Here is a 23,896-nt window from a genome sequence, read left to right as displayed (position 1 = left end):
CTAGTGTCTGTGACAGGAGCTGGAGGCCACTGAAAAGGAAAAGGGTTATAAACAGCGGGAGTATGAAACTGAGTGGTTGTGGGGAGACCGCTGGGCCCGGCTGTATGCGGCGCTGTGGCAGCAGAAGCCGTGGTGGAGGGCTGGGCCTCATTGAGAGCTGGGGGTGCCATGGCGGAATCTGGTGCGCGGCCCAGGCTCGCTGAAGGCTTGTTGCTGCGTCTTGATGGGCGAAGCGATCCGGATCCTATGCGGGAAGATGACGGTGGTGATTGGGCAGGCGATTTTTGGGCCCTGCGGGCTTTGCTCTGCCTGTGGGTCGTCTTGGGAGTTGATTGTAGGGAAACGTACAGATCATACAGCTCCGCCTTGTTAATTTTCCGCGAAGCTTGTACGTCTGAATTCCCCAGTGCTTGTTTTAATCCTGCTACGGTCCAATTCCTGATAGGTGGGATCGTCGGGACGGCCGAGCGGTAGGAGGAAGCCGGAGAAGATGATGGAAGTCTTGCCGGGGGCGGTGAAGACTGGCCACGGCGTCTTGGTGAGCGCAGGGCTGTCCGGGCCGGTGTGCGGCCGCGTGAAGAAGCCTGGGGCTCAGGTGTGATGTCCGGCGTAGGAGGTATGATCGTGGGACCGGTGGAATGCGCAGGGGCATCCCTGGCAAAGTTTACTTCTTCGTCGGAGGAAGAGCTTGGACGTTCAGACATGCTGCAAACTGTCAATGGAATGAGGTGAGACTGCTGAGTGTATATATACCTCTTACCATTGATTGCTGAGTGCTCTCCACTTGTGTTAATTATCTGAACGAGCTCCTCCCGAACTTTGTTAATAAAACATCATGAAATGGCCTATACCTCCTAAAATCAAAGAAATGCAATTCAAAATTATAAATAGATATTATCCAGCAGCAGATATGCTTAAAAAGAGATTTGGTTTTGAAGTGGAGCCATGTGTGTTCTGTTCCCAGGAAGATGAACCTATTGAACATCTGTTTTTTTCTTGTCCAGTGATAAAAATATTCTGGCAAGATGTCAGGAGTTGGCTGGAAACAAAAATGGAGAGAATTACACAATTAAAGTTAGAGCAAATTCTTTTTGGTAATGAAAACCTTCCCAAGGAACTTTTTAGAATGTACAATATCATAACAATTATGGGTAAATACCATATTCATAAATGTAAATGGCAAAACAAAAATCCATCCCTAATGGTGCTTAAAATTGAATTGAGGGAATACTTTGCTTCTTTGAAACTTCTGAAAGATTCCAGTGACAATATTTACTCTCTATGTGAACATGTCTCAAAATATTTGTCATTGTAACTTGTAAAGCTTCCATGTAACTTTATTTTAAGAATATATGAAGACTGTGGTCAATATATATATGTGAATAACTTTGACATGCCATATGGACTGAAGTGCCTTTGCTTAATTTATTTTATTTTACATTTATTTGTATTTATTTTCTTTATTGAAATTTGTTCCATTTAATTGTGTTTACTTATGTTCTGCTTATAAGTCTCCCAATGAGAGATTTTGTAAATTGTGTTTTGTAAATAAGTGTGAAAAAAAAAAATTAAATAAAAAAAAAAAATGCTTGCTCACTTCCTATTAATGGTCACAATTTACCGAAACTTAAGATTCTTAAAGGGGCCCCTACCATATAAAGAAAAGCATAGAGATAAGCTTCAAAAATAAAAACAAGACTTGAAACATTAAATGGTAACAAAACAGCCACATTCGTTACCTTATCACTTACAGATCTCATTATTTGCACACAAATAACATGGCTACCTCTGTAATTTATGTTGGCGAGATCCAGTAGAGTTAAGTTCTTTTGGGTGCTTTGCTTTTAAGTGATAAGCCTTAATAATGTCAAACTGATGTCAAACATCAGTGAGAATTCCATTAAGTCCAGTTATCCATAGAGAAAATGTTTATATTTTATGTATATTATGTATTTTAAAATATTCAGGTGGTCATACTTTTAGAAATCAATATTTTATTTATGAAAAATGCATTCATTTGTGACAGTAAAACAATTACAAAAGATTTCAGTTTCAGTCAAATAACTTTCTAATCAAATAATCCTGAAAGTCATGATTTCCACAAAACCATTAAGCAATACAACTTTTTTTCAACACTAATAACAATAAGAAATCTTTGTGGGGAAGTCGTGGCCTAATGGTTAGAGAGTCGGACTCGTAATCCAAAGGTTGCGGGTTCGAGTCTCGGGCCGGCAGGGATTGTAGGTGGGGGGAGTGAATGTCCAACGCTCTCTCCACCCTCAATACCACGACTGAGGTGCCCTTGAGCAAGGCACCGAACCCCCAACTGCTCCCCGGGCGCCGCAGCATAAATGGCAGCCCACTGCTCCGGGTGTGTGTTCACGGTGTGTGTGTGTTCACTGCTGTGTGTGTGCACGATGGATGGGTTAAATGCAGAGCACGAATTCCGAGTATGGGTCACCATACTTGGCTGAATGTCACTTCACTTCACACTTCACTTCACTTTCACTTCACTTAATCACTAAATCAGCATATTAGAATGATTTCTGAATGATCATATGACACTTAAGACTAGAATAATGGTTGCTGAAAATTCAGCTTTCTATCACAGGAATAAATTACATTTTAAAATGTATTAAAAGAGAAAACAGCTTTTTAAAAATAAAAGTAAATTCACCTTTATTTATATAGCGCTTTTAACAATACAGATTGTGTCAAAGCACTTAAACAGTATCAAATTGGAGGATAGAGTGTCAGTAATGTATAAAAATAAGATTAAACTCTCAATTGTCAGTTAAGGCATTTCATTATTGAATTCAGAGATGTCATTGTCTAGCTCAGTTTAGTTTAAATAGTATCTGCGAAATCAAATTGACGATAATCACTAGAAATTAAGTGTCCCCAACTGAGGAAGCCAGAGGTGACAGTGGCAAGGAATCAAAACTCCCTCTGTGACAGAATGGAGAAAAAAACAACTTGAGAGAAAAACCAGGCTCAGTCGGGGGACCAGTTCTCCTCTGGCCAGGAGATAATTGTTTATTTATTGTTTACTTATTTTGGCCGAGAGGCTGTATCTCGGCCAAACTTTGATCAATCGAAATGAAACTTGGTACGCTTCATCAACCCCATGATCTGAGGGTCCATAACAAAGTTGGGGACAGCGCCACCAATGGGTCAGGAAATACCAAAAATTCACATTTTCGCTTATAACTTTTGAACAGTCATTCAGAAAATTATACACTTGGTGTCTATGGATTCCCTAGGTCATGCCGAATAAGAGGATGTCAATTTTGCCAGGATTGTCTGGACCATGTGTCCGCCATTTTGAAATTTGACAAATTGCAATATCTTCTGAACCATTTGACATATCGGCACAAAAATTGGTAGGGATCAACAACACCATGTCCCGGAGGTTCCCCAGAAGTTTGAAGACAGCGCCACCGTGTTCCAGAGATATAACTATTCTAACAAAAACATATAACTTTTGAAAAAGTTGTCCAAAAGGTGTCATTTTATGTCATTTCGTTCCCTGTGTTATGCCGATTCTGACGATGTCTCATTTTTCATTTTCCAACATGTTGTCTGTCCACCATATTGGAGCAAATGAAAAAGTGTTTTTGCTACTCTTCCTACATATTTAGTTCAATTTTGTCCAAAATCTGATCATACGATCTTTGGACCGAGCCGCACAGAAAAGACTGGACAGATTTTTGATATTCACTACAGTTCCCGAGAAATACCTCTCGGAAGATGACCTTGTCTGTGTTTGTTGACTTAGTAGAATGCTAAGATTACTAGTATAAGTTACAGGCTAAACAATTACCATTCTGTTTAATGTGACTCTTCTGCTATCAAATTAACCATAAGCTGCTTTACAATTAACTTTACTTTACGTGTTACGCTGGTTAAAATGCTAAATAGCTTTTTGTCAGCTAATTTTCACACCTAAACCTCTCCTCAGCAGCCTGTCAAATGTGCAGCGATCGAGTGGCGCACTCTGCTAAGCCAATGGCCCTGGACCTTTCAGGTTGTGGGTTCGAATCCCGGTTGGCACATGGCCAGACTGCATCTTTATAAAATTGCGTGTAATGTTGTGTCACTTGGAGCCAGTTGCTTAAGTTCTACCGTTAACAGCTGAAGTCTCTATAAACTTAAACAAACCATAGTCAATGAGCAGCATATACTGTGTAATGCAAAAGGCTATATCCTTGAGTGATAAATTAAATTCAGTGTGAAGGAAGTGGAGGAAGTGCTGAACCAATGTAAATTTCAAAAAGTTCCTAATGAAAAATTCTAATGTTCAAGCATGTGAAAAACTGTCAAAGGGCTTGGCCCCGAAATTGCTGCTTGCAGCTATATTTTTAGTTATTTTCTTTTACTTTTAGTTTTATTGTATTTAAGTCGAGGTCTTCACTGGGGGCTCATCAGGGAGACATCATGTCCCCAGGGCTCATCAGGGAGACATCATCTCCCGGCGTCGATTCACCATCTGATCCGGACACGGACTGAGAAACAGAATAAGAAAGAAACAGACAAATATTAGTGTAGATGCCATTCTTCTTATGATGTAATAAGTACATTGTGTGTTATGGGGAGTGTTCCCAGTTCCAGCTGATCTAATTAATGCAGCCTAACAATCCTTTAATGGATTTGAATAATAGAAGCGTATTAGTGTATCTATAAACCAGGTTAAAGAAATGTGTCTTTAATCTAGATTTAAACTGCAGAGTGTGTCTGCCTCCCGAACAGCGTTAGGTAGATTGTTCCAGAGTTTGGGTGCTAAATAGGAAATGGATCTGCCGCCCGCAGTCGATTTTGATATTCTAGGTATTATCAAACGGCCAGAGTTTTGAGAACGCAGCGGACGTGGAGGACTATAATGTGATAAGAGCTCGCTCAGGTACTGAGGAGCTAAGCCATTCAGGGCTTTATAAGTAGTTAACAAGATTTTAAAATCTATACGATATTTGATAGGGAGCCAGTGCAGTGTTGACAGAACCGGGATAATATGGTCATACTTCCTGGTTCTAGTAAGAACTCTAGCTGCTGCATTTTGGACCAGCTGTAGTTTATTGCTCAAGCGTGCAGAACAACCACCCAATAAAGCATTACAATAGTCTAACCTTGAGGTCATAAATGCATGAATTAGCATTTCTGCATTTGACGTTGAGAGCATAGGTCGCAATTTAGATGTTTTTGAGATGGAAAAACGCAGTTTTACAGATGCTAGAAACATGGCTTTCAAATGAAAGATTGCTATCAAACACTATCAAACAGCACACCTAGTTTCCTAACTGATGAAGAAGAATTGACAGAGCAGCCGTCAAGTGTTAGTGTTCTAGGTTATTACATGTGGGGTTTTTAGGTCCGATAATTCACCGGGCCGCGAAGAAATATAGAGCTGCGTATCATCAGCATAACAGTGAAAGCCAACACCATGTCTCCTGATAATATCTCCCAGGGGTAACATGTAAAGTATGAAAAGTAACGGCCCTAGTACTGAGCCTTGAGGTACTCCGTATTGCACTTGTGATCGATATGATACCTCTTCATTCACTGCTACGAATTGATGGCGGTCAGATAAGTACGATTTGAACCATGCTAAGGCACTTCCACTAATTCCAACAAAGTGCTCTAGTCTATTCAAAAGATAGTCCAACCCGAGCCTGTCTTTTTTTTTTTTTTTTTCCTTCTCCTAAAACAGTTTATACTATTGTTTCGGCTATTAAAATACAGGTCCTTCTCAAAAAATTAGCATATTGTGATAAAGTTCATTATTATCTGTAATGTACTGATAAACATTAGACTTTCATATATTTTAGATTCATTACAACACAACTGAAGTAGTTCAAGCCTTTTATTGTTTTAATATTGATGATTTTGGCATACAGCTCATGAAAACCCAAAATTCCTATCTCAAAAAATTAGCATATCATGAAAAGGTTCTCTAAACGAGCTATTAACCTAATCATCTGAATCAACTAATTAACTCTAAACACCTGCAAAAGATTCCTGAGGCTTTTAAAAACTCCCAGCCTGGTTCATTACTCAAAACCGCAATCATGGGTAAGACTGCCGACCTGACTGCTGTCCAGAAGGCCATCATTGACACCCTCAAGCAAGAGGGTAAGACACAGAAAGAAATTTCTGAACGAATAGGCTGTTCCCAGAGTGCTGTATCAAGGCACCTCAGTGGGAAGTCTGGGGAAGGAAAAAGTGTGGCAGAAAACGCAGCACAACGAGAAGAGGTGACCGGACCCTGAGGAAGATTGTGGCGAAGGACCGATTCCAGACCTTGGGGGACCTGCGGAAGCAGTGGACTGAGTCTGGAGTAGAAACATCCAGAGCCACCGTGTACAGGCGTGTGCAGGAAATGGGCTACAGGTGCCGCATTCCCCAGGTCAAGCCACTTTTGAACCAGAAACAGCGGCAGAAGCGCCTGACCTGGGCTACAGAGAAGCAGCACTGGACTGTTGCTCAGTGGTCCAAAGTACTTTTTTCGGATGAAAGCAAATTTTGCATGTCATTCGGAAATCAAGGTGCCAGAGTCTGGAGGAAGACTGGGGAGAGGGAAATGCCAAAATGCCTGAAGTCCAGTGTCAAGTACCCACTGTCAGTGATGCTGGTGTTGGTCCACTGTGTTTTATCAAGGGCAGGGTCAATGCAGCTAGCTATCAGGAGATTTTGGAGCACTTCATGCTTCCATCTGCTGAAAAGCTTTATTGAGATGAAGATTTCATTTTTCAGCACGACCTGGCACCTGCTCACAGTGCCAAAACCACTGGTAAATGGTTTACTGACCATGGTATTACTGTGCTCAATTGGCCTGCCAACTCTCCTGACCTGAACCCCATAAAGAATCTGTGGGATATTGTGAAGAGAAAGTTGAGAGACGCAAGACCCAACACTCTGGATGAGCTTAAGGCCGCTATCGAAGCATCCTGGGCCTCCATAACACCTCAGCAGTGCCACAGGCTGATTGCCTCCATGCCACGCCGCATTGAAGCAGTCATTTCTGCAAAAGGATTCCTGACCAAGTATTGAGTGCATAACTGAACATAATTATTTGAAGGTTGACTTTTTTTGTATTAAAAACACTTTTCTTTTATTGGTCGGATGAAATATGCTAATTTTTTGAGATAGGAATTTTGGGTTTTCATGAGCTGTATGCCAAAATCATCAATATTAAAACAATAAAAGGCTTGAACTACTTCAGTTGTGTTGTAATGAATCTAAAATATATGAAAGTCTAATGTTTATCAGTACATTACAGATAATAATGAACTTTATCACAATATGCTAATTTTTTGAGAAGGACCTGTATTTTAATAGCCGAAACAATAGTATAAACTGTTTTAGGAGAAGGGAAAAAAAAAAAAAAAAAGACAGGCTCGGGTTGGACTCGGGCCGGTAATTCTGATAAGACAGGCCATCCCCGGAGTGTCAGATTGGGTTATGGGGATAATAAACTGAGATTAATCACTGCAATTCGCTCAGAGACCCCCACGCTTCAGTGGTGTGGTTCCCACCTTTGTTCAGAGCAAGGACACGTCCTGTGCTCTGAGGTGATGACTTGGCTGGCAAAGGGCGCCGTAGAAACGGTCCTTCCAGCCCAGAGCGAGTCGGGTTCCCATTCCTTGTCTCCGAAGAGGAGGACAGCCGATCCTTGGTCTCAGAACACCAGAATCGTGCCCTCATAAAGAGGTCGTTCTCGCTAATTCACACAGTTGACTGGTTCTTTCTCTGGACCTGAAAGGCCATACTTTCACATCCAGATAGCCCCCCATCACAGTTGATTCTTGCGATTTGCCTTTGAGGGAATGGCTTATCAGTACACTGTCCTTCCTTGGATGGTCTCTGGCCCCCCCGCACTTTTACGAAGTGCATGGATACGGCTCTTTCCCCTCTAGACAGATGGGAATCTGCATTCTCAACCCCCTCGACGACTGGCTCATTCTGGCCCAGTCAGAGGTGGAGTTACTTTCACACAGGACCATCTTCCTCAGCCACTTAGAGCAGCCTCCCTCGCCCTCTCAAAGCGTTCATCACCAATGCTACAGCTGGGCCCGCTTTGCATGCGGCCCCTCCAACTGCGGATTCCATCCCACGCATGGTGTCATGGACGCCTGCATATCAGGGTGAGCCGGGCCTGTGAGACAGCCCTGGCCCCCTGAAAGAACCCACAATGGATGGAGAGGGGTGTGGTTATGGAAATGATCTGCAACAGGAAAATTGTCATGACAGATGCCTCCAACGCAGGTTGGGGGGCGCTGTGTGAAGGCAAACCGACCTTTGGCCATTGGTCGAAGCGGAGAGGGGCTTCCACATCAACTGCTTGCAGATGCTAGCAGTATGTCGAGCCCGCCAGTTTTTCCTGCCAGACCTAAAAGGACGCCATGTGCTGATTCGCTCAGCTCAACCTGCGCTCGCTGAGAGTGGCGCACTTGCCGGGCAGATTGAACCAAGGAGGGGATGTGTTATCTCGGAGCAATGTCCCCTCAGAGGTGTGGATGCTCCATCCGCAGACGGTTCGGATGATCTGGAAGATCTTTGGCAAGGCCGAATAGATATTTTCGCCTCCAAAGACAGCTCTCACTGCCCAATTTATTATTCAAAGGTCAAGGACGCGTTGGCCCACGATTGGCCCAACCTCCTCCTTTATATATTTCCCCCGATCACCCTGATTCCACAGGTCATCAGCCGAATCAGGGAACAAGGACACAAGGTTCTATTGGTGGCCCCCTTGTGGGAAAACCAACCTTGGTTGTCAGAGCTGACTCAGCTGCTGGCAGCAGCCCCCTGGCCCGTGCCCCTGAGACGGGATCTCCTCTCCCAGGTGAACGGAGGAGCTGTGGGCTCTCCACCTTTGACCACTCAACGGGAGCCTACTAGCCTACCAGAGCGAGTGTTAAACACCATTTCTGAGGCTAGAACCCTGTCTACGAGACACCTCTATGCCCTTAAGTGGTCTGTTTTCTCCACTGAGTGCCTAGACCGCGGTGAAAACCCGTCTACCTCTGAGTTGGCGGTGGTTCTGTCCTTCCTGCAGGAGCTGCTGGATAAAGGACATTCCCCTTCCACACTCAAGGTGTTCGTAGCAGCTATAGCGGCCTTTCATGCCCTTATAGCAGGTCAATCGGTGGGCAGATACAACTCTGTTGTCTGTTTGAAAAGGGAGCCCAGAGGCTGAATCCACCTCGGGCCCTTACCGTCCCTACATGGGACCTGCCCACTGTATTGAGGACCCTGAAGGGCCCTCCTTTTGAGCTGCTACAGTCTATGAACCTTCGGTCACTGTCGCTGAAGACTGCTCTGTTATTAGTACTAGCATCGGTTAAGCGAGTAGGAGGCCTATAGGCACTCTCTATTAGCCCTGCCTGCCTGGAATTTGGACCCAATGACTCCAAGGTCGTCCTGAAACCAAGGCATGGTTACGTAACCAAGATACTTTCGACTTCGTTCAGAGCTCGGGTCATTACACGCTCCGCTCTTCCTCCTCTTGAGGAGGTCCAGGAGTTATCCTTATGCCCTGTCAGAGCTTTGAGGATCTACTTTGAGCGTTCCGCCTCCTTTAGGCATACGGAACAGCTCTTTGTTGGCTTCGGTAACCGCGCCAAAGGGCATCCGGTCACGAAGCAGAGACTCTCTAAGTGGATAGTGGATGCTGTTATGCTGGCGTACTCTTCTTTGGGCCTACAATGCCCCATTGGGGTACATGCCCATTCTACTAGACGCATCGCCTCCTCATGGGCGTGGTCTAGCGGTGTGTCCATTACAGAGATTGTGCGGAGGTCGGCTGGGCCTCGCCGTCCACATTTGCTAGGTTTTATAACCTGGACGTACAGCTTATCAGAATTACCGGCCCGAGTCCAACCCGAGACCGTCTTTTTTTTCCCCCTTCCCCTAAAACAGTTTATACTACTGTTTCGGCTATTAAAATAGTTCAGTTTTGTGTGTAATGGCAACATTATTATATTTCGTTTATTTTTTTATTAAGTTAATTTAGAAAAACGTTTGGGGCATTTGTTTGTTAAATAGCCTATAAGTTTTTGTTTTTTTAAAGTAACGACCAAGCGGCCAGCAGCATGAGCTGATCATAGTCTATGTTTGATCAATTTAGCCTTCTCATATCACTACTTGCCTAAAATAAAATCTATAGATATACTAAAACAGTTCAAGTATATAACAATGTTTAAACGTCAAACCTGCGCTATAATAATAATGTGTGCTAGCCTATATCTAAGTTTGTGCGGAGAGTGGAAGCTAAAGCGCGCTCTGCGGGACATGGAGGCACCAGTAAACACTTGCTTTGTTTTCAGTGGAAACAAATTAACCCTCTGGGGTCTGAGGTAATTTTGGGGCCCTTGAGATGTGTTGCCATGCCCTGATATGTGTGCTTATTTCAGCTACTTATAATATACTATTGACCAACATGTATTTTTTTTGTATTCAGCACAAACTATGCTACAATAATATGTGACCAAGGTGGATGTACATGTTTGCATTTGTTAGAAAAAAAATATTATGCGTGGTTAGTAAGTTTTGGGGAAAACAATTTAGCTGAAATAAGGCCATAAAAGCCACACTAAATCGTCCTGAATAAGACTTTTGTGTAATCAGTCTTCTAGGCTAGAATATTTACTTCACAATTATGTGAAAATCATTCAGCTTACTCATTCACAGAAAACAATATATTGATTTAAATTTTTAAAGACATGTTTTGTGATCGAAAGCCAATATGTGAGGGAGTGGTAATAGCCTTGCATATTAAGTGATTCTCACCTGAGAGACAAAGGGCCCTCCCCTAAAGCTGATAATGGCCCATCAGTGTGACTGTGACTGAGGCAGGTAAGAGAGTGTGAGGAGACTGAAAAAATGGGGTTTTTAAATTATTTGTATTTTATTTACAACACAGTATAATCAAAACATACATAATGAAGGTCAAAGACACATTATTGTGCACACTGATCTAACCACAGAGATGTGAACAGACTAACTCATTTCTGCAACAGATTCTGTTCAACAAGTGAAACAAATACCTGACATTTACTTATTTCCATGGATTCAAGAAGAAAAAAACAGTCAGTAGTCAAGGATCTTGTTTTACCATAGAATATCAGTGTAGTTGACCATCTGATGTTGGTACAGCGCTCTCAGAGGAAAACATCTTGAAGAAAGTCATCAGGATTCATCTGTGGTTCAGGTACCTGATTCAATAAAATACAAACAACCAAAAAAAAAAACATTTGTGAGCATAGACTCATGCATGCTTTGTACTATCGTACACAAAAAAATACATTTTATATCTGAGAAACTAATTATTATTGTTATTACGTTATTAAAATCTATTTTTGAACAGAGTAGGCTATTAATAATAAACGTGTTGTAAACATACTGTAGGAATAATTAATATCCCACATTATTATTTTTATTTATTTTAGCTTTTAGGGAATCACTCTTAAGATTCGATCTTCATATGATTAATTGATATTAATCAGAATGTCCAACTTATGCCTTGTTAACGACTTGTCCAGCAAGCATTAATAACAGCAAGTTATCTCTTAACACTTTATTTCATTCGTGGCCAACGATTAAATAAACCAAATTGTTAACTTTAGTTATCTATTTCTTAGCTGAGCGTAGGTAAACGCGATCTTGGGCAAATAATTATGATCTGCAAAATCATATAGCACAGACAAGAGATTTCTTAATAAAATCAAAGTTTATTCACTACTCTAACACACTACTGACTAGACAACACAAAACAAAAGACATAAACACATTCGTTGCAATGAATTGTTCTGATCTGAAGAGAGTCTTAGGTTCTAACTTAATGCTCGTTTCACCCTGAGGGAACTCATAGACACAGAAGTATTTTATCTTTACTCTTAACAGATAGATATATCACCAGTTTCCAGTAGATTCAAGGGATGTTATCTTACTGTCTGTGTTCCAATCGAGTTCAGTTCTGTCCGGGTCTGCGACGGACCGTGCGCGGATTGGCTGCTCGTAGTTCGTCGTCACTGGATTACTCTTCAGTGGTTGGATGGCTTCGTGATGACCGAACAACGCTCTCAGGAAGTCTTTCTTAGCTCTTAGCGTCAGGTGTTGGTTTCTTTGAAGTTTAACTTTGATCGCTGTTGCAATGCCCTGCCGTGATGTTAGAGGCCAGAAGCGCTTTGCAGCGTGAGCAGAACGAGAGACGAGCGAGGCGTGCGTGAGCCTCCTTTTCAGTTTTCAACTCCAACCCGAACTTTCAGTTGTGCATCCGATTTTTAACGGGCCAATTTGGGATCCGCCTCCGGGCGCTCGATCCAATCGGATTCTTTCCTTTTTCGGATTCTATAAGTAATTTATAAGTGATTAGTTAATGATTAACTAATCGTTTACAAAACATTCATAAGCAATTAATAAGTGATATGCTAACAATTTGTGTATGTTTTGTTAATTCATTTAAAAGTCATTTACAAGTAATTAGCTAATGATGAACTAATCATTTACAAAACATGACTATGCATTCATAGATGATTAATAATTGATATGTTAATATTTTTATCTATGTTTTGTAGAATAAGGTTTGAATCATTTACAAGTGATTAGATGATGATGAACTAATCATTTACAAAACATAACTATACATTCACAAATGATTAAGTATATGCTAACAATTTATAAATCTGTCATAAGTTATCTTTAAATATAGCATCATGAAATAATCAAACAGATCCTTAATGGTTAATAGTTAATAGTTAATATATTATTAATCACTTATAGATCATTGAAATGTTAACATTGTACTATTATCTCAATAAACATTATAAATCATTTACAAAGCTTTCTGCATCCCCTAATCTAAAGTGTAAACTAATCATCAGTTGTAAATGTTTTACAAACTTTATGGTTTCCAGTCGTGTGTGAGTAAATATATATATATATATATTCACAAACAACCTGTAACCTGGAAGGTTTGTAAAAGTGATTAATAATATATTAACTATTAACTATTAACCATTAAGGATGTGTTTAATTATTTCATGATGCTATTTATAAAGATAACTTATGACAGATTTATAAATCGTTAGCATATTACTTAATCATATGTGAATGTATAGTTATGTTTTGTAAATGATTAGTTCATCATTAACTAATTACTTGTAAATGACTTTTAAATGAATTAACAAAACATACACAAATTGTTAGCATATCACTTATTAATCGCTTATGAATGTTTTGTAAATGATTAGTTAATCATTAACTAATCACTTATAAATGACTTATAACTGGACGTTATTATAAAGTGTTACCAACTTTTGTTCCCTTTTAAACACACAATATCCTTAAGCCAAGCTGTGGCTCTCTTTGTCTGTTTCGATAGCACCCCAGAAAAGGCGCGTTTTCCTGGAATGTGCTGATACGCAAGGTCGTAAAAGTCTTCTTCAGGATTACTTTTTGAATTACGGCGCTCAGCGGAGTCAGATTCAGGGGAGTCTCTGGCGCCACGTAAATTAGAATCCAGGAATATGAGTTCTGTTTTCTTTCAAAATGACCAAACGTGAATTTTCTTCATTAGATCCTGGTTTTATGGCCCAGGAGAAAAAGATGTCCATTCCATACGGCGTCAGGATGTCTGTTGTTAGATGTGTGCGTTCAGACTTAAGACCAGTTCTTCTTACAATACTTAGACTCGTAGCATTCATCATGTTACAATGTACTCTCATATTACTTTTATTGTTTTATATAGAGCATGAAAACAACAGTTTGGGAAAAAAAAAAAAACAACTATGATTTTGTAGTCATACAGCCTAGTATGTATGATTTTATAGAAGCTGTTATGATTCTGCAGCCATAGACTCATGTATGCTGTGAACCACAAAAGGATGTAATTTGTACTATAAAAAATATTTTATATCTGAGAAACTATTTATTATTGTTTAGCATGTTATTTAAATCTATTTTTGAACAGAGAAGACTATTAATAATAAACAAACATACTTAGACTCGTAGCATTCATCATGTTACAATGTACTCTCATATTACTTTTATTGTTTTATATAGAGCATGAAAACATCATCGTGCCGTAAGAAATTTAAATACAATGAATTGTCCATCATATTCAAACACTGTAGTCTGGAATTACAGTTTGGGAAAAAAACAACTATGATTTTGCAGTCATATAGTCTAGTATGTATGATTTTATAGAAGCTGTTATGATTCTGCAGCCATAGACTCACATATGCTGTGAACTACAAAAGGATGTACTTTGTACCATTAAAAAAAGGATATTTTATATCTGAGAAACTAATTGTTATTGTTTAGCACGATATTAAATCTATTTGTGAACATTAAACATTCTAGCTCCCTTCAGAAATGTTGAAATTTTGGCGCTTCCCTTCTGTTCTGTAGTTTCTTTCTGTCCTCCTGAAATCACAGAACAATTTTTATTAATATTTGTTTACCATGAAATATCAAAACTTGTTTTCAGTGATTACACTCTCCATGTAAATGACGTCATTGATTCAGTAAAGAAGCCTTTTCCAATAGCATATTGACAAATCACCAGCAAAACCTTTACAGAGCTATCAAAATCTCTCATATGGGTAGTTGACGTATCAATGTGTCCTATGGTGTGACAGCAAAAATAAAAAAATAAAAATAAACTCTAACATTGTAGATAATCTTCTCTCATGCTATTTGTAACTCTAAGAATGAAGATACATTTTTCTCAAGTATTTGTAGTTTTTCTTTTCTACATTTTTTCTATGTCACACCATAGAACACAGTCCAATTTTTATTTGTCAACTACCCCTATACACACGAATATTTGATTAAAACCCCAGAGTTTGATAAACAAGAGCTCAGTCTATGGAGTTAACGTTAGCCTTCCTGAAAACAGCTAAGATGCTAACGGACTTTTTCAAAGACACTAAACCATTTCTATAAAATAAATATTTAATTGAAACATGTCAATAAGTAGTAAGAAACGTGTCAGGAACGTTTGTATGTAATATTTGTGTGATGTTAGGGACTAAATTTACCTGAAAACAGTGAAACCCGCAGCGAGAGACGGAGTTTACTGCTTGCCAGTAGTTGCAAGTACTTTTTTTTTTTTTTTTTTAGTAGTTGCAAGTACTCCTCGCTGCAGACTGTAGCACGGTGATGTCACGTATGTGTTACCACGCATGCGCCATATCGCGGAGAACAGCGCATGCGCATTACTTGCTGACGTCTCTTGTTTTGACGTCACGCGTCTTTAAAACACATGCGCAAATTTGACATTTAAAAAAATGTTAATGTATTAGAAAAACTCTAAAGTAATAATGAAAGCAGCAAAAAGGAGTACAGCGCACATCCAGTTTGAACTATGCCTGATCTAAGCTAAACTTTGAATTTCAGAGTATATATGATGTAATATCTGTAGTATTTTATTTAATAAAATTGTTTTATTCTGTTGCATTTCACTAAATTACAAAATTACTGTAAACATTAATGGCACCTTATATATTTCTTATTTTAATCATTTCTCTGTAATAGTTAATAATTGTTTATTTTTGTGCATTATATAGGCTATTATAAAACATTTATTCCAATAAAGTAGTTCGAAGTTAAACCAACTACATACAGTGCATTGTCAATCTCTGTATCCCATATTATGCATGCCAAATCAAAAAACCAAACTCATAACAGTGATAACTTTTATTTCAAAACAAAGATAATTATGCAAAAGAAATATGTACACATACAGATAATCACATATGTGTATATCACACACACACACACACACACACACACACTCTACTCAGTTTGAAATTCCCCTCCATCATTGAAAAAACAATCAACCGAGCAATAGCCCTCAACCTCTTTATCGGAATAAAATCCGCACAGGACTCCCCTTCTGCCATCACCTACATACCCAGGTGGGCAGTCCTTGTATATTGCAGTGCAGTGCAAGCACTGAGTCAATGAGTAGGGCACCCGGAACTCTTGCTGATATTGTTTGGAAAATGCACTCCAGTTCACAACACCTAATTTAGATAATATACAGAACAAACAATATTGAATCATTTTGAAGAAAGGCATTAACATAGTACAGAGTCATACAATTTCTTTTTAAAATATTTTAAACATGTTATAGGAAGATGTTAGACAAATATATGTTTGAGTGTTATTGGCTTAGTCTGTAAAGTACCTAAGAGACTTACTTTGTTTATGAACAACATAAACTAGTTGAAAAAAAAAAGTTTATCAAGACAAACTTTAGGTTGGCTTGAGAAAGCCTAGCCTGGAAGTTTGAAATAGTTTTAAAAGTTTGAAGGTTTTCAGTTTGAAGTTCAAAGTAGTTTTCAAGCTGGAAGTTTTGAAGGCAATACAGTCTATCAGACACAGACAGACAGATAGACATAGCAGATAGAGATAGATGGATAGACAGACAGATAGATAGAAAGAACAGACAGATAGATGGATAGATTGCACAGACAGACAGATAGAAATAGATGAGAGAATCTGTCTTTCCGTCCAAGTACCTTTTACAGTACTCACAACTTAGATTTCAAGAACTTACTGTCCAGCCATACAAAGTGGGCCTCTTGTCTGAATTTGGGCTTGCTGACAACGTCCCTGAAAATCTTGCATGTCATCGAAAGTCTCCAGAAAGCCACATCGCCGTTGTCTGTGACAACTCCCATCAGGATCCGCCAGAGGATGTCAAGTGGCTCTAACACATGTTTCATGTACTTAAACTTTACTCATAAAATTGCAAAACCAACTTTCTCTAACTGAGAAAGAAGCTTTTCAGCATCTGTGGCCTTGCTTTCTTGTCCATTTGCTTAAATCTCTGCAAAACTCTGCAAAATTGCTCTAACACATTAAAATATTTCTTCTGCATTGTAATTAACATTAAATGTCATGAGAAAGAAACGTTTCATGTACTTGAGGTTTACTCTTAAAATTGCATAAACCAACTTTCTCTCACTGAGAAAGATTTTCAGCATCTGTTGCCTAGGTTTCTCTTTAATTGCTTAGTTGCACTAAACACAGCATTAGTATTGTTCTTAGAAGCTCTAAACTAGTGATTTTGTGCACCGAAGCTCTTAAAACACTTTCTCTACAAAAAAGCTCTAACCCATGAAAATATGTCTTCTGCATTGCAAAAAACATTTCATTTGATGAGAAAGAAACATATTTCTTGTACTTGACCTTTACTCTTAAAATTGCATAAACCAACTTTCTCTCACTGAGAAACAAGCTTTTCAGCATCTGTGGCCTCGCTTTCTCTTCATTTGCTTAGTTGCACTAAACAGAGCATTAGTGTTCTTAGAAACTCTAAATTAGTGATACTGTGCATTGGAGTTCAAACACTTTCTTCTGAAGAATAAAGCTCTTAGACATGAAAATCTGTCTTTTGCATTGCTAATATATCATTTCATGAAAAAGAAACGTTTCATATACTTGTTTACTCTTAAAAACGCATAAACCAACTTTCTCTCAGTGAGAAAGAAGCTTTTCAGCATCTGTGGCCTTGCTTTCTCTTCATTTGCTTAGTTGCACTAAACACAGCATTAGTATTGACCTAAGAAGCTCTAAACTAGTGATTTTGTTCAACGAAGCTCTTAAAACACTTGCTCTGGAAAATTGCTCTAACACATTAAAATCTGTCTTCTGCATTGGAAATAACATTAAATGTCATGAAAAAGAAACATGTTTCATGTACTTGACCTTTACTCTTAAAATTGTATAAACCAACTTCTCTCACTGAGAAAGAAGCTTTTCAGCATCTGTGGCCTCGCTTTCTCTTCATTTGCTCAGTTGCACTAAATACAGCATTAGTGTTCTTAGAAACGCTAAATAAGTGATTCTGTGCACTGAAGCTCAAAAATGACTTGCTCTGCGAAAGAGCTCTAAACACATGAAAATCTGTCTTTTGCATTGCTAATTTTTCATTTCATGAAAAAGAAACGTTTTATGTACATGAGGTTTACTCTTAAAATTGCATAAAACAACTTTATCTCACTGAGAAAGACGCTTTTCAGCATCTGTGGTCTTGCTTTCTCATCATTTGCTTAGTTGCACTAAACACAGAATTTAGTATTGTTCTTAGAAGCTCTAAACTAGTGTTTTTGTGCACCGAAGCTCTTAAAACACTTTTTCTGCAAAATTGCTCTAACATATGAAAATCTGTCTTCTGTACTGGAAATAACATTAAATGTCATGAAAAAGAAACATGTTTCATGTACTTGACCTTTACTCTTAAAATTGCATAAAACAACTTTCTCTCACTGAGAAAGACGCTTTTCAGCATCTGTGGTCTTGCTTTCTCTTCATTTGCTCAGTTGCACTAAACAGAGCATTAGTGTTCTTAGAAACTCTAAATTAGTGATTCTGTGCATTGGAGTTCAAACACTTTCTTCTGCAGAATAAAGCTCTTAGACATGAAAATCTGTCTTTTGCATTGCTAATATTTCATTTCATGAAAAAGAAACGTTTCATATACTTGAGGTTTACTCTTAAAAACGCATAAACCAACTTTCTCTCAGTGAGAAAGAAGCTTTTCAGCATCTGTGGTCTTGCTTTCTCTTCATTTGCTTAGTTGCACTAAACAGCATTAGTATTGTTCTAAGAAACTCTAAATTAGTGATTCTGTGCACTGAAGCTCAAAAATGACTTGCTCTGCGAAAGAACTCTTAACACATGAAAATCTGTGTTCTGCATTGCAAAAAACATTTCATTTGATGAGAAAGAAACATATTTCTTGTACTTGACCTTTACTCTTAAAATTGCATAAAACAACTTTCTCTCACTGAGAAAGAAGCTTTTCAGCATCTGTGGCCTCGCTTTCTCTTCATTTGCTTAGTTGCACTAAACACAGCATTACTATTGTTCTAAGAAACTCTAAACTAGTGATTTTGTGCACCGAAGCTCTTAAAACACTTGCTCTGGAAAATTGCTCTAACACATTAAAATCTGTCTTCTACATTGGAAATTACATTAAATGTCATGAAAAAGAAACATGTTTCATGTACTTGACCTTTACTCTTAAAATTGTATAAACCAACTTTCTCTCACTGAGAAACAAGCTTTTCAGCATCTGTGGCCTCGCTTTCTCTTCATTTGCTCAGTTGCACTAAATACAGCATTAGTGTTCTTAGAAACGCTAAATTAGTGATTCTGTGCACTGAAGCTCAAAAATGACTTGCTCTGCGAAAGAGCTCTAAACACATGAAAATCTGTCTTTTTGCATTGCTAATTTTTCATTTCATGAAAAGGAAACGTTTCATGTACTTGAGGTTTACTCTTAAAATTGCATAAACCAACTTTCTCTCACTGCGAAAGAAGCTTTTCAGCATCTGTGGTCTTGCTTTCTCTTCATTTGCTCAGTTGCACTATACACAGCATTAGTGTTCTTAGAAGCTCTAAACTAGTTATTCTGTGCATTGGAGCTCAAACATGACTTTCTCTGCAAAAAAGCTCTAACAAATGAAAATCTATCTTCTGCATTGCAAATGACATTTCATGAGAAAGAAACATATTTCATGTAAAAGCTTTACTCATAAAATTGCAAAACCAACTTTCACTCAGAAAGAAGCTTTTCAGAATCTGTGGTCTTGCTTTCTCTTCATTTGCTTAGTTGCACTAAACACAGCATTAGTATTGTTCTTAGAAACGCTAAATTAGTGATTCTGTGCACTGAAGCTCAAAAATGACTTGCTCTGGAAAATTGCTCTAACACATTAAAATCTGTCTTCTGCATTGGAAATAACATTAAATGTCATGAAAAAGAAACATGTTTCATGTACTTGACCTTTACTCTTAAAATTGCATAAATCAACTTTCTCTTACTGAGAAAGACGCTTTTCAGCACTTGTTGCGTTGCTTTCTAGCCATTTGCATAGTTGCACTAAACACAGCATTAGTATGCTTACAAGCTCTAAATTAGTGTTTCTGTGCATTGGAGTTCAATCCTGACTTTCTCTGCAAAATAAAGCTCTTAGACACGAAAATCTGCCTTTTGCATTGCTAATAACATTTCATTTCTTCAGAAAGAAACATTTTATGTACTTTAGGTTTACTCTTAAAATTGCATAAAACAACTTTTTCTCACTGAGAAAGACGCTTTTCAGCTTTTCAGTCTTGCTTTCTCTTCATTTGCTCAGTTGCACTATACACAGCATTAGTGTTCTTAGAAGCTCTAAACTAGTTATTCTGTGCATTAGAGCTCAAACATGACTTTCTCTGCAAAAAAGCTCTAAGAAATGAAAATCTATCTTCTGCATTGCAAAAAACATTTCTTTGATAAGAAAGAAACATATTTCTTGTAAAAGCTTTACTCATAAAATTGCAAAACCAACTTTCACTCAGAAAGAAGCTTTTCAGAATCTGTGGTCTTGCTTTCTCTTAATTTGCTTAGTTGCACTAAACACAGCATTAGTATGCTTACAAGCTCTAAATTAGTGTTTCTGTGCATTGGAGTTCAATCCTGACTTTCTCTGCAAAATAAAGCTCTTAGACACGAAAATCTGCCTTTTGCATTGCTAATAACATTTCATTTCTTCAGAAAGAAACATTTTATGTACTTTAGGTTTACTCTTAAAATTGCATAAAACAACTTTTTCTCACTGAGAAAGACGCTTTTCAGCATCTGTGGTCTTGCTTTCTCTTAATTTGATTAGTTGCACTAAACACAGCATTAATATTGTTCTTAGAAGCTCTAAACTAGTGATTTTGTGCACCGAAGCTCTTAAAACACTTTCTCTGCAAAATTGTTCAAACACATGATAATCTGTCTTCTGTATTGGAAATAACATTAAATGTCATGAAATAGAAACATGTTTCATGTACTTGTCCTTTACTCTTAAAATTGCATAAACCAACTTTCTCTCACTGAGAAAGAAGCTTTTCAGCATCTGTGGTCTTGCTTTCTCTTCATTTGCTCAGTTGCTCTATACACAGCATTAGTGTTCTTAGAAACGCTAAATTAGTGATTTTGTGCACTGAAGCTCAAAAATGACTTGCTCTGCGAAAGAACTCTAAACACATGAAAATCTGTCTTCTGCATTGCAAAAAATATTTCATTTGATGAGAAAGAAACACATTTCTTGTACTTGACCTTTACTCTTAAAATTGCATAAAACAACTTTCTCTCACTGAGAAAGAAGCTTTTCAGCATCTGTGGCCTCGCGTTCTCTTCATTTGCTTAGTTGCACTAAATAGAGCATTAGTGTTCTTAGAAACTCTAAATTAGTGTTACTGTGCATTGGAGTTCAAACCTGACCCTCTCTGCAAAATAAAGCTCTTAGACACGAAAATCTGCCTTTTGCATTGCTAATAACATTTCATTTCTTCAGAAAAAAACATTTTATGTACTTGAGGTTTACTCTTAAAATTGCATAAAACAACTTTTTCTCACTGAGAAAGACGCTTTTCAGAATCTGTGGTCTTGCTTTCTCTTCATTTGCTTAGTTGCACTAAACACAGCATTAGTATTGTTCTTAGAAACGCTAAATTAGTGATTCTGTGCACTGAAGCTCAAAAATGACTTGCTCTGGAAAATTGCTCTAACACATTAAAATCTGTCTTCTGCATTGGAAATAACATTAAATGTCATGAAAAAGAAACATGTTTCATGTACTTGACCTTTACTCTTAAAATTGCATAAATCAACTTTCTCTTACTGAGAAAGACGCTTTTCAGCACTTGTTGCCTTGCTTTCTAGCCATTTGCATAGTTGCACTAAACACAGCATTAGTATGCTTACAAGCTCTAAATTAGTGTTTCTGTGCATTGGAGTTCAATCCTGACTTTCTCTGCAAAATAAAGCTCTTAGACACGAAAATCTGCCTTTTGCATTGCTAATAACATTTCATTTCTTCAGAAAGAAACATTTTATGTACTTTAGGTTTACTCTTAAAATTGCATAAAACAACTTTTTCTCACTGAGAAAGACGCTTTTCAGCTTTTCAGTCTTGCTTTCTCTTCATTTGCTCAGTTGCACTATACACAGCATTAGTGTTCTTAGAAGCTCTAAACTAGTTATTCTGTGCATTGGAGCTCAAACATGACTTTCTCTGCAAAAAAGCTCTAACAAATGAAAATCTATCTTCTGCATTGCAAATGACATTTCATGAGAAAGAAACTTATTTCATGTAAAAGCTTTACTCATAAAATTGCATAAACCAACTTTCTCTCACTGAGAAAGAAGCTTTTCAGCATCTGTGGCCTCGCTTTCTCTTCATTTGCTCAGTTGCACTAAATACAGCATTAGTGTTCTTAGAAACGCTAAATTAGTGATTCTGTGCACTGAAGCTCAAAAATGACTTGCTCTGCGAAAGAGCTCTAAACACATGAAAATCTGTCTTTTGCATTGCTAATTTTTCATTTCATGAAAAAGAAACATATTTCATGTAAAAGCTTTACTCATAAAATTGCAAAACCAACTTTCACTCAGAAAGAAGCTTTTCAGAATCTGTGGTCTTGCTTTCTCTTAATTTGCTTAGTTGCACTAAACACAGCATTAGTATTGTTCTTAGAAGCACTAAACTAGTGATTTTGTGCACCGAAGTTTTTAAAACACTTTCTCTGCAAAATTGCTCTAACGCATGAAAATCTGTCTTCTGCATTGGAAAAAACATTAAATGTCATGAAAAAGAAACACGTTTCATGTACTTGACCTTTACTCTTAAAATTGTATAAACCAACTTTCTCTCACTGAGAAAGAAGCTTTTCAGCATCTGTGGCCTCGCTTTCTCTTCATTTGCTCAGTTGCACTATACACAGCATTAGTGTTCTTAGAAGCTCTAAACTAGTTATTCTGTGCATTAGAGCTCAAACATGACTTTCTCTGCAAAAAAGCTCTAAGAAATGAAAATCTATCTTCTGCATTGCAAAAAACATTTCTTTGATAAGAAAGAAACATATTTCTTGTAAAAGCTTTACTCATAAAATTGCAAAACCAACTTTCACTCAGAAAGAAGCTTTTCAGAATCTGTGGTCTTGCTTTCTCTTAATTTGCTTAGTTGCACTAAACAGAGCATTAGTGTTCTTAGAAACTCTAAATTAGTGTTTCTGTGCATTGGAGTTCAAACCTGACCCTCTCTGCAAAATAAAGCTCTTAGACACGAAAATCTGCCTTTTGCATTGCTAATAACATTTCATTTCTTCAGAAAATAACATTTTATGTACTTGAGGTTTACTCTTAAAATTGCATAAAACAACTTTTTCTCACTGAGAAAGACGCTTTTCAGCATCTGTGGTCTTTCTTTCTCTTAATTTGATTAGTTGCACTAAACACAGCATTAGTATAGTTCTAAGAAGCTCTAAACTAGTGTTTTTGTGCACCGAAGCTCAAAAATGACTTGCTCTGCGAAAGAACTCTAAACACATGAAAATCTGTCTTCTGCATTGCAAAAAACATTTCATTTGATGAGAAAGAAACATATTTCTTGTACTTGACCTTTACTCTTAAAATTGCATAAACCAACTTTCTCTCACTGAGAAATAAGCTTTTCAGCATCTGTGGCCTCGCTATCTCGTCATTTGTTCAGTTGCACTAAATACAGCATTAGTGTTCTTAGAAACACTAAATTAGTGATTCTGTGCATGGGAGTTCAAACACTTTCTTCTGCAGAATAAAGCTCTTAGACATGAAAATCTGTCTTTTGCATTGCTAATATATCATTTCATGAAAAAGAAACGTTTCATATACTTGAGGTTTACTCTTGAAACGAATAAACCAACTTTCTCTCAGTGAGAAAGACGCTTTTCAGCATCTGTGGTCTTGCTTTCTCTTAATTTGATTAGTTGCACTAAACACAGCATTAATATTGTTCTTAGAAGCTCTAAACTAGTGATTTTGTGCACCGAAGCTCTTAAAACACTTTCTCTGCAAAATTGTTCAAACACATGA

The 23,896-nt window shown here is 38.0% G+C and overlaps 1 long non-coding RNA gene across 1 annotated transcript; it reads right to left on the bottom strand.

Moving 5' to 3' along the window:
* Positions 1-1,981: 1,981 nt before the first annotated feature.
* LOC306852258 lies at positions 1,982-12,255 on the bottom strand. Its single transcript, XR_013782569.1, has 4 exons — positions 11,943-12,255; positions 11,108-11,207; positions 10,783-10,867; positions 1,982-4,505 (listed from the first exon to the last, which is right to left on the bottom strand). It is a non-coding gene; the product is annotated as an uncharacterized lncRNA (long non-coding RNA).
* Between the last annotated feature and the right edge of the window lie 11,641 nt (positions 12,256-23,896).

Source organism: Barbus barbus (assembly GCF_936440315.1).
Source record: "Barbus barbus genome assembly, chromosome: 32".
NCBI lineage: Eukaryota > Metazoa > Chordata > Actinopteri > Cypriniformes > Cyprinidae > Barbus > Barbus barbus.
Note: the sequence above shows the minus strand (reverse complement) of the source record. Positions and strands in the feature narration are given on the sequence as shown.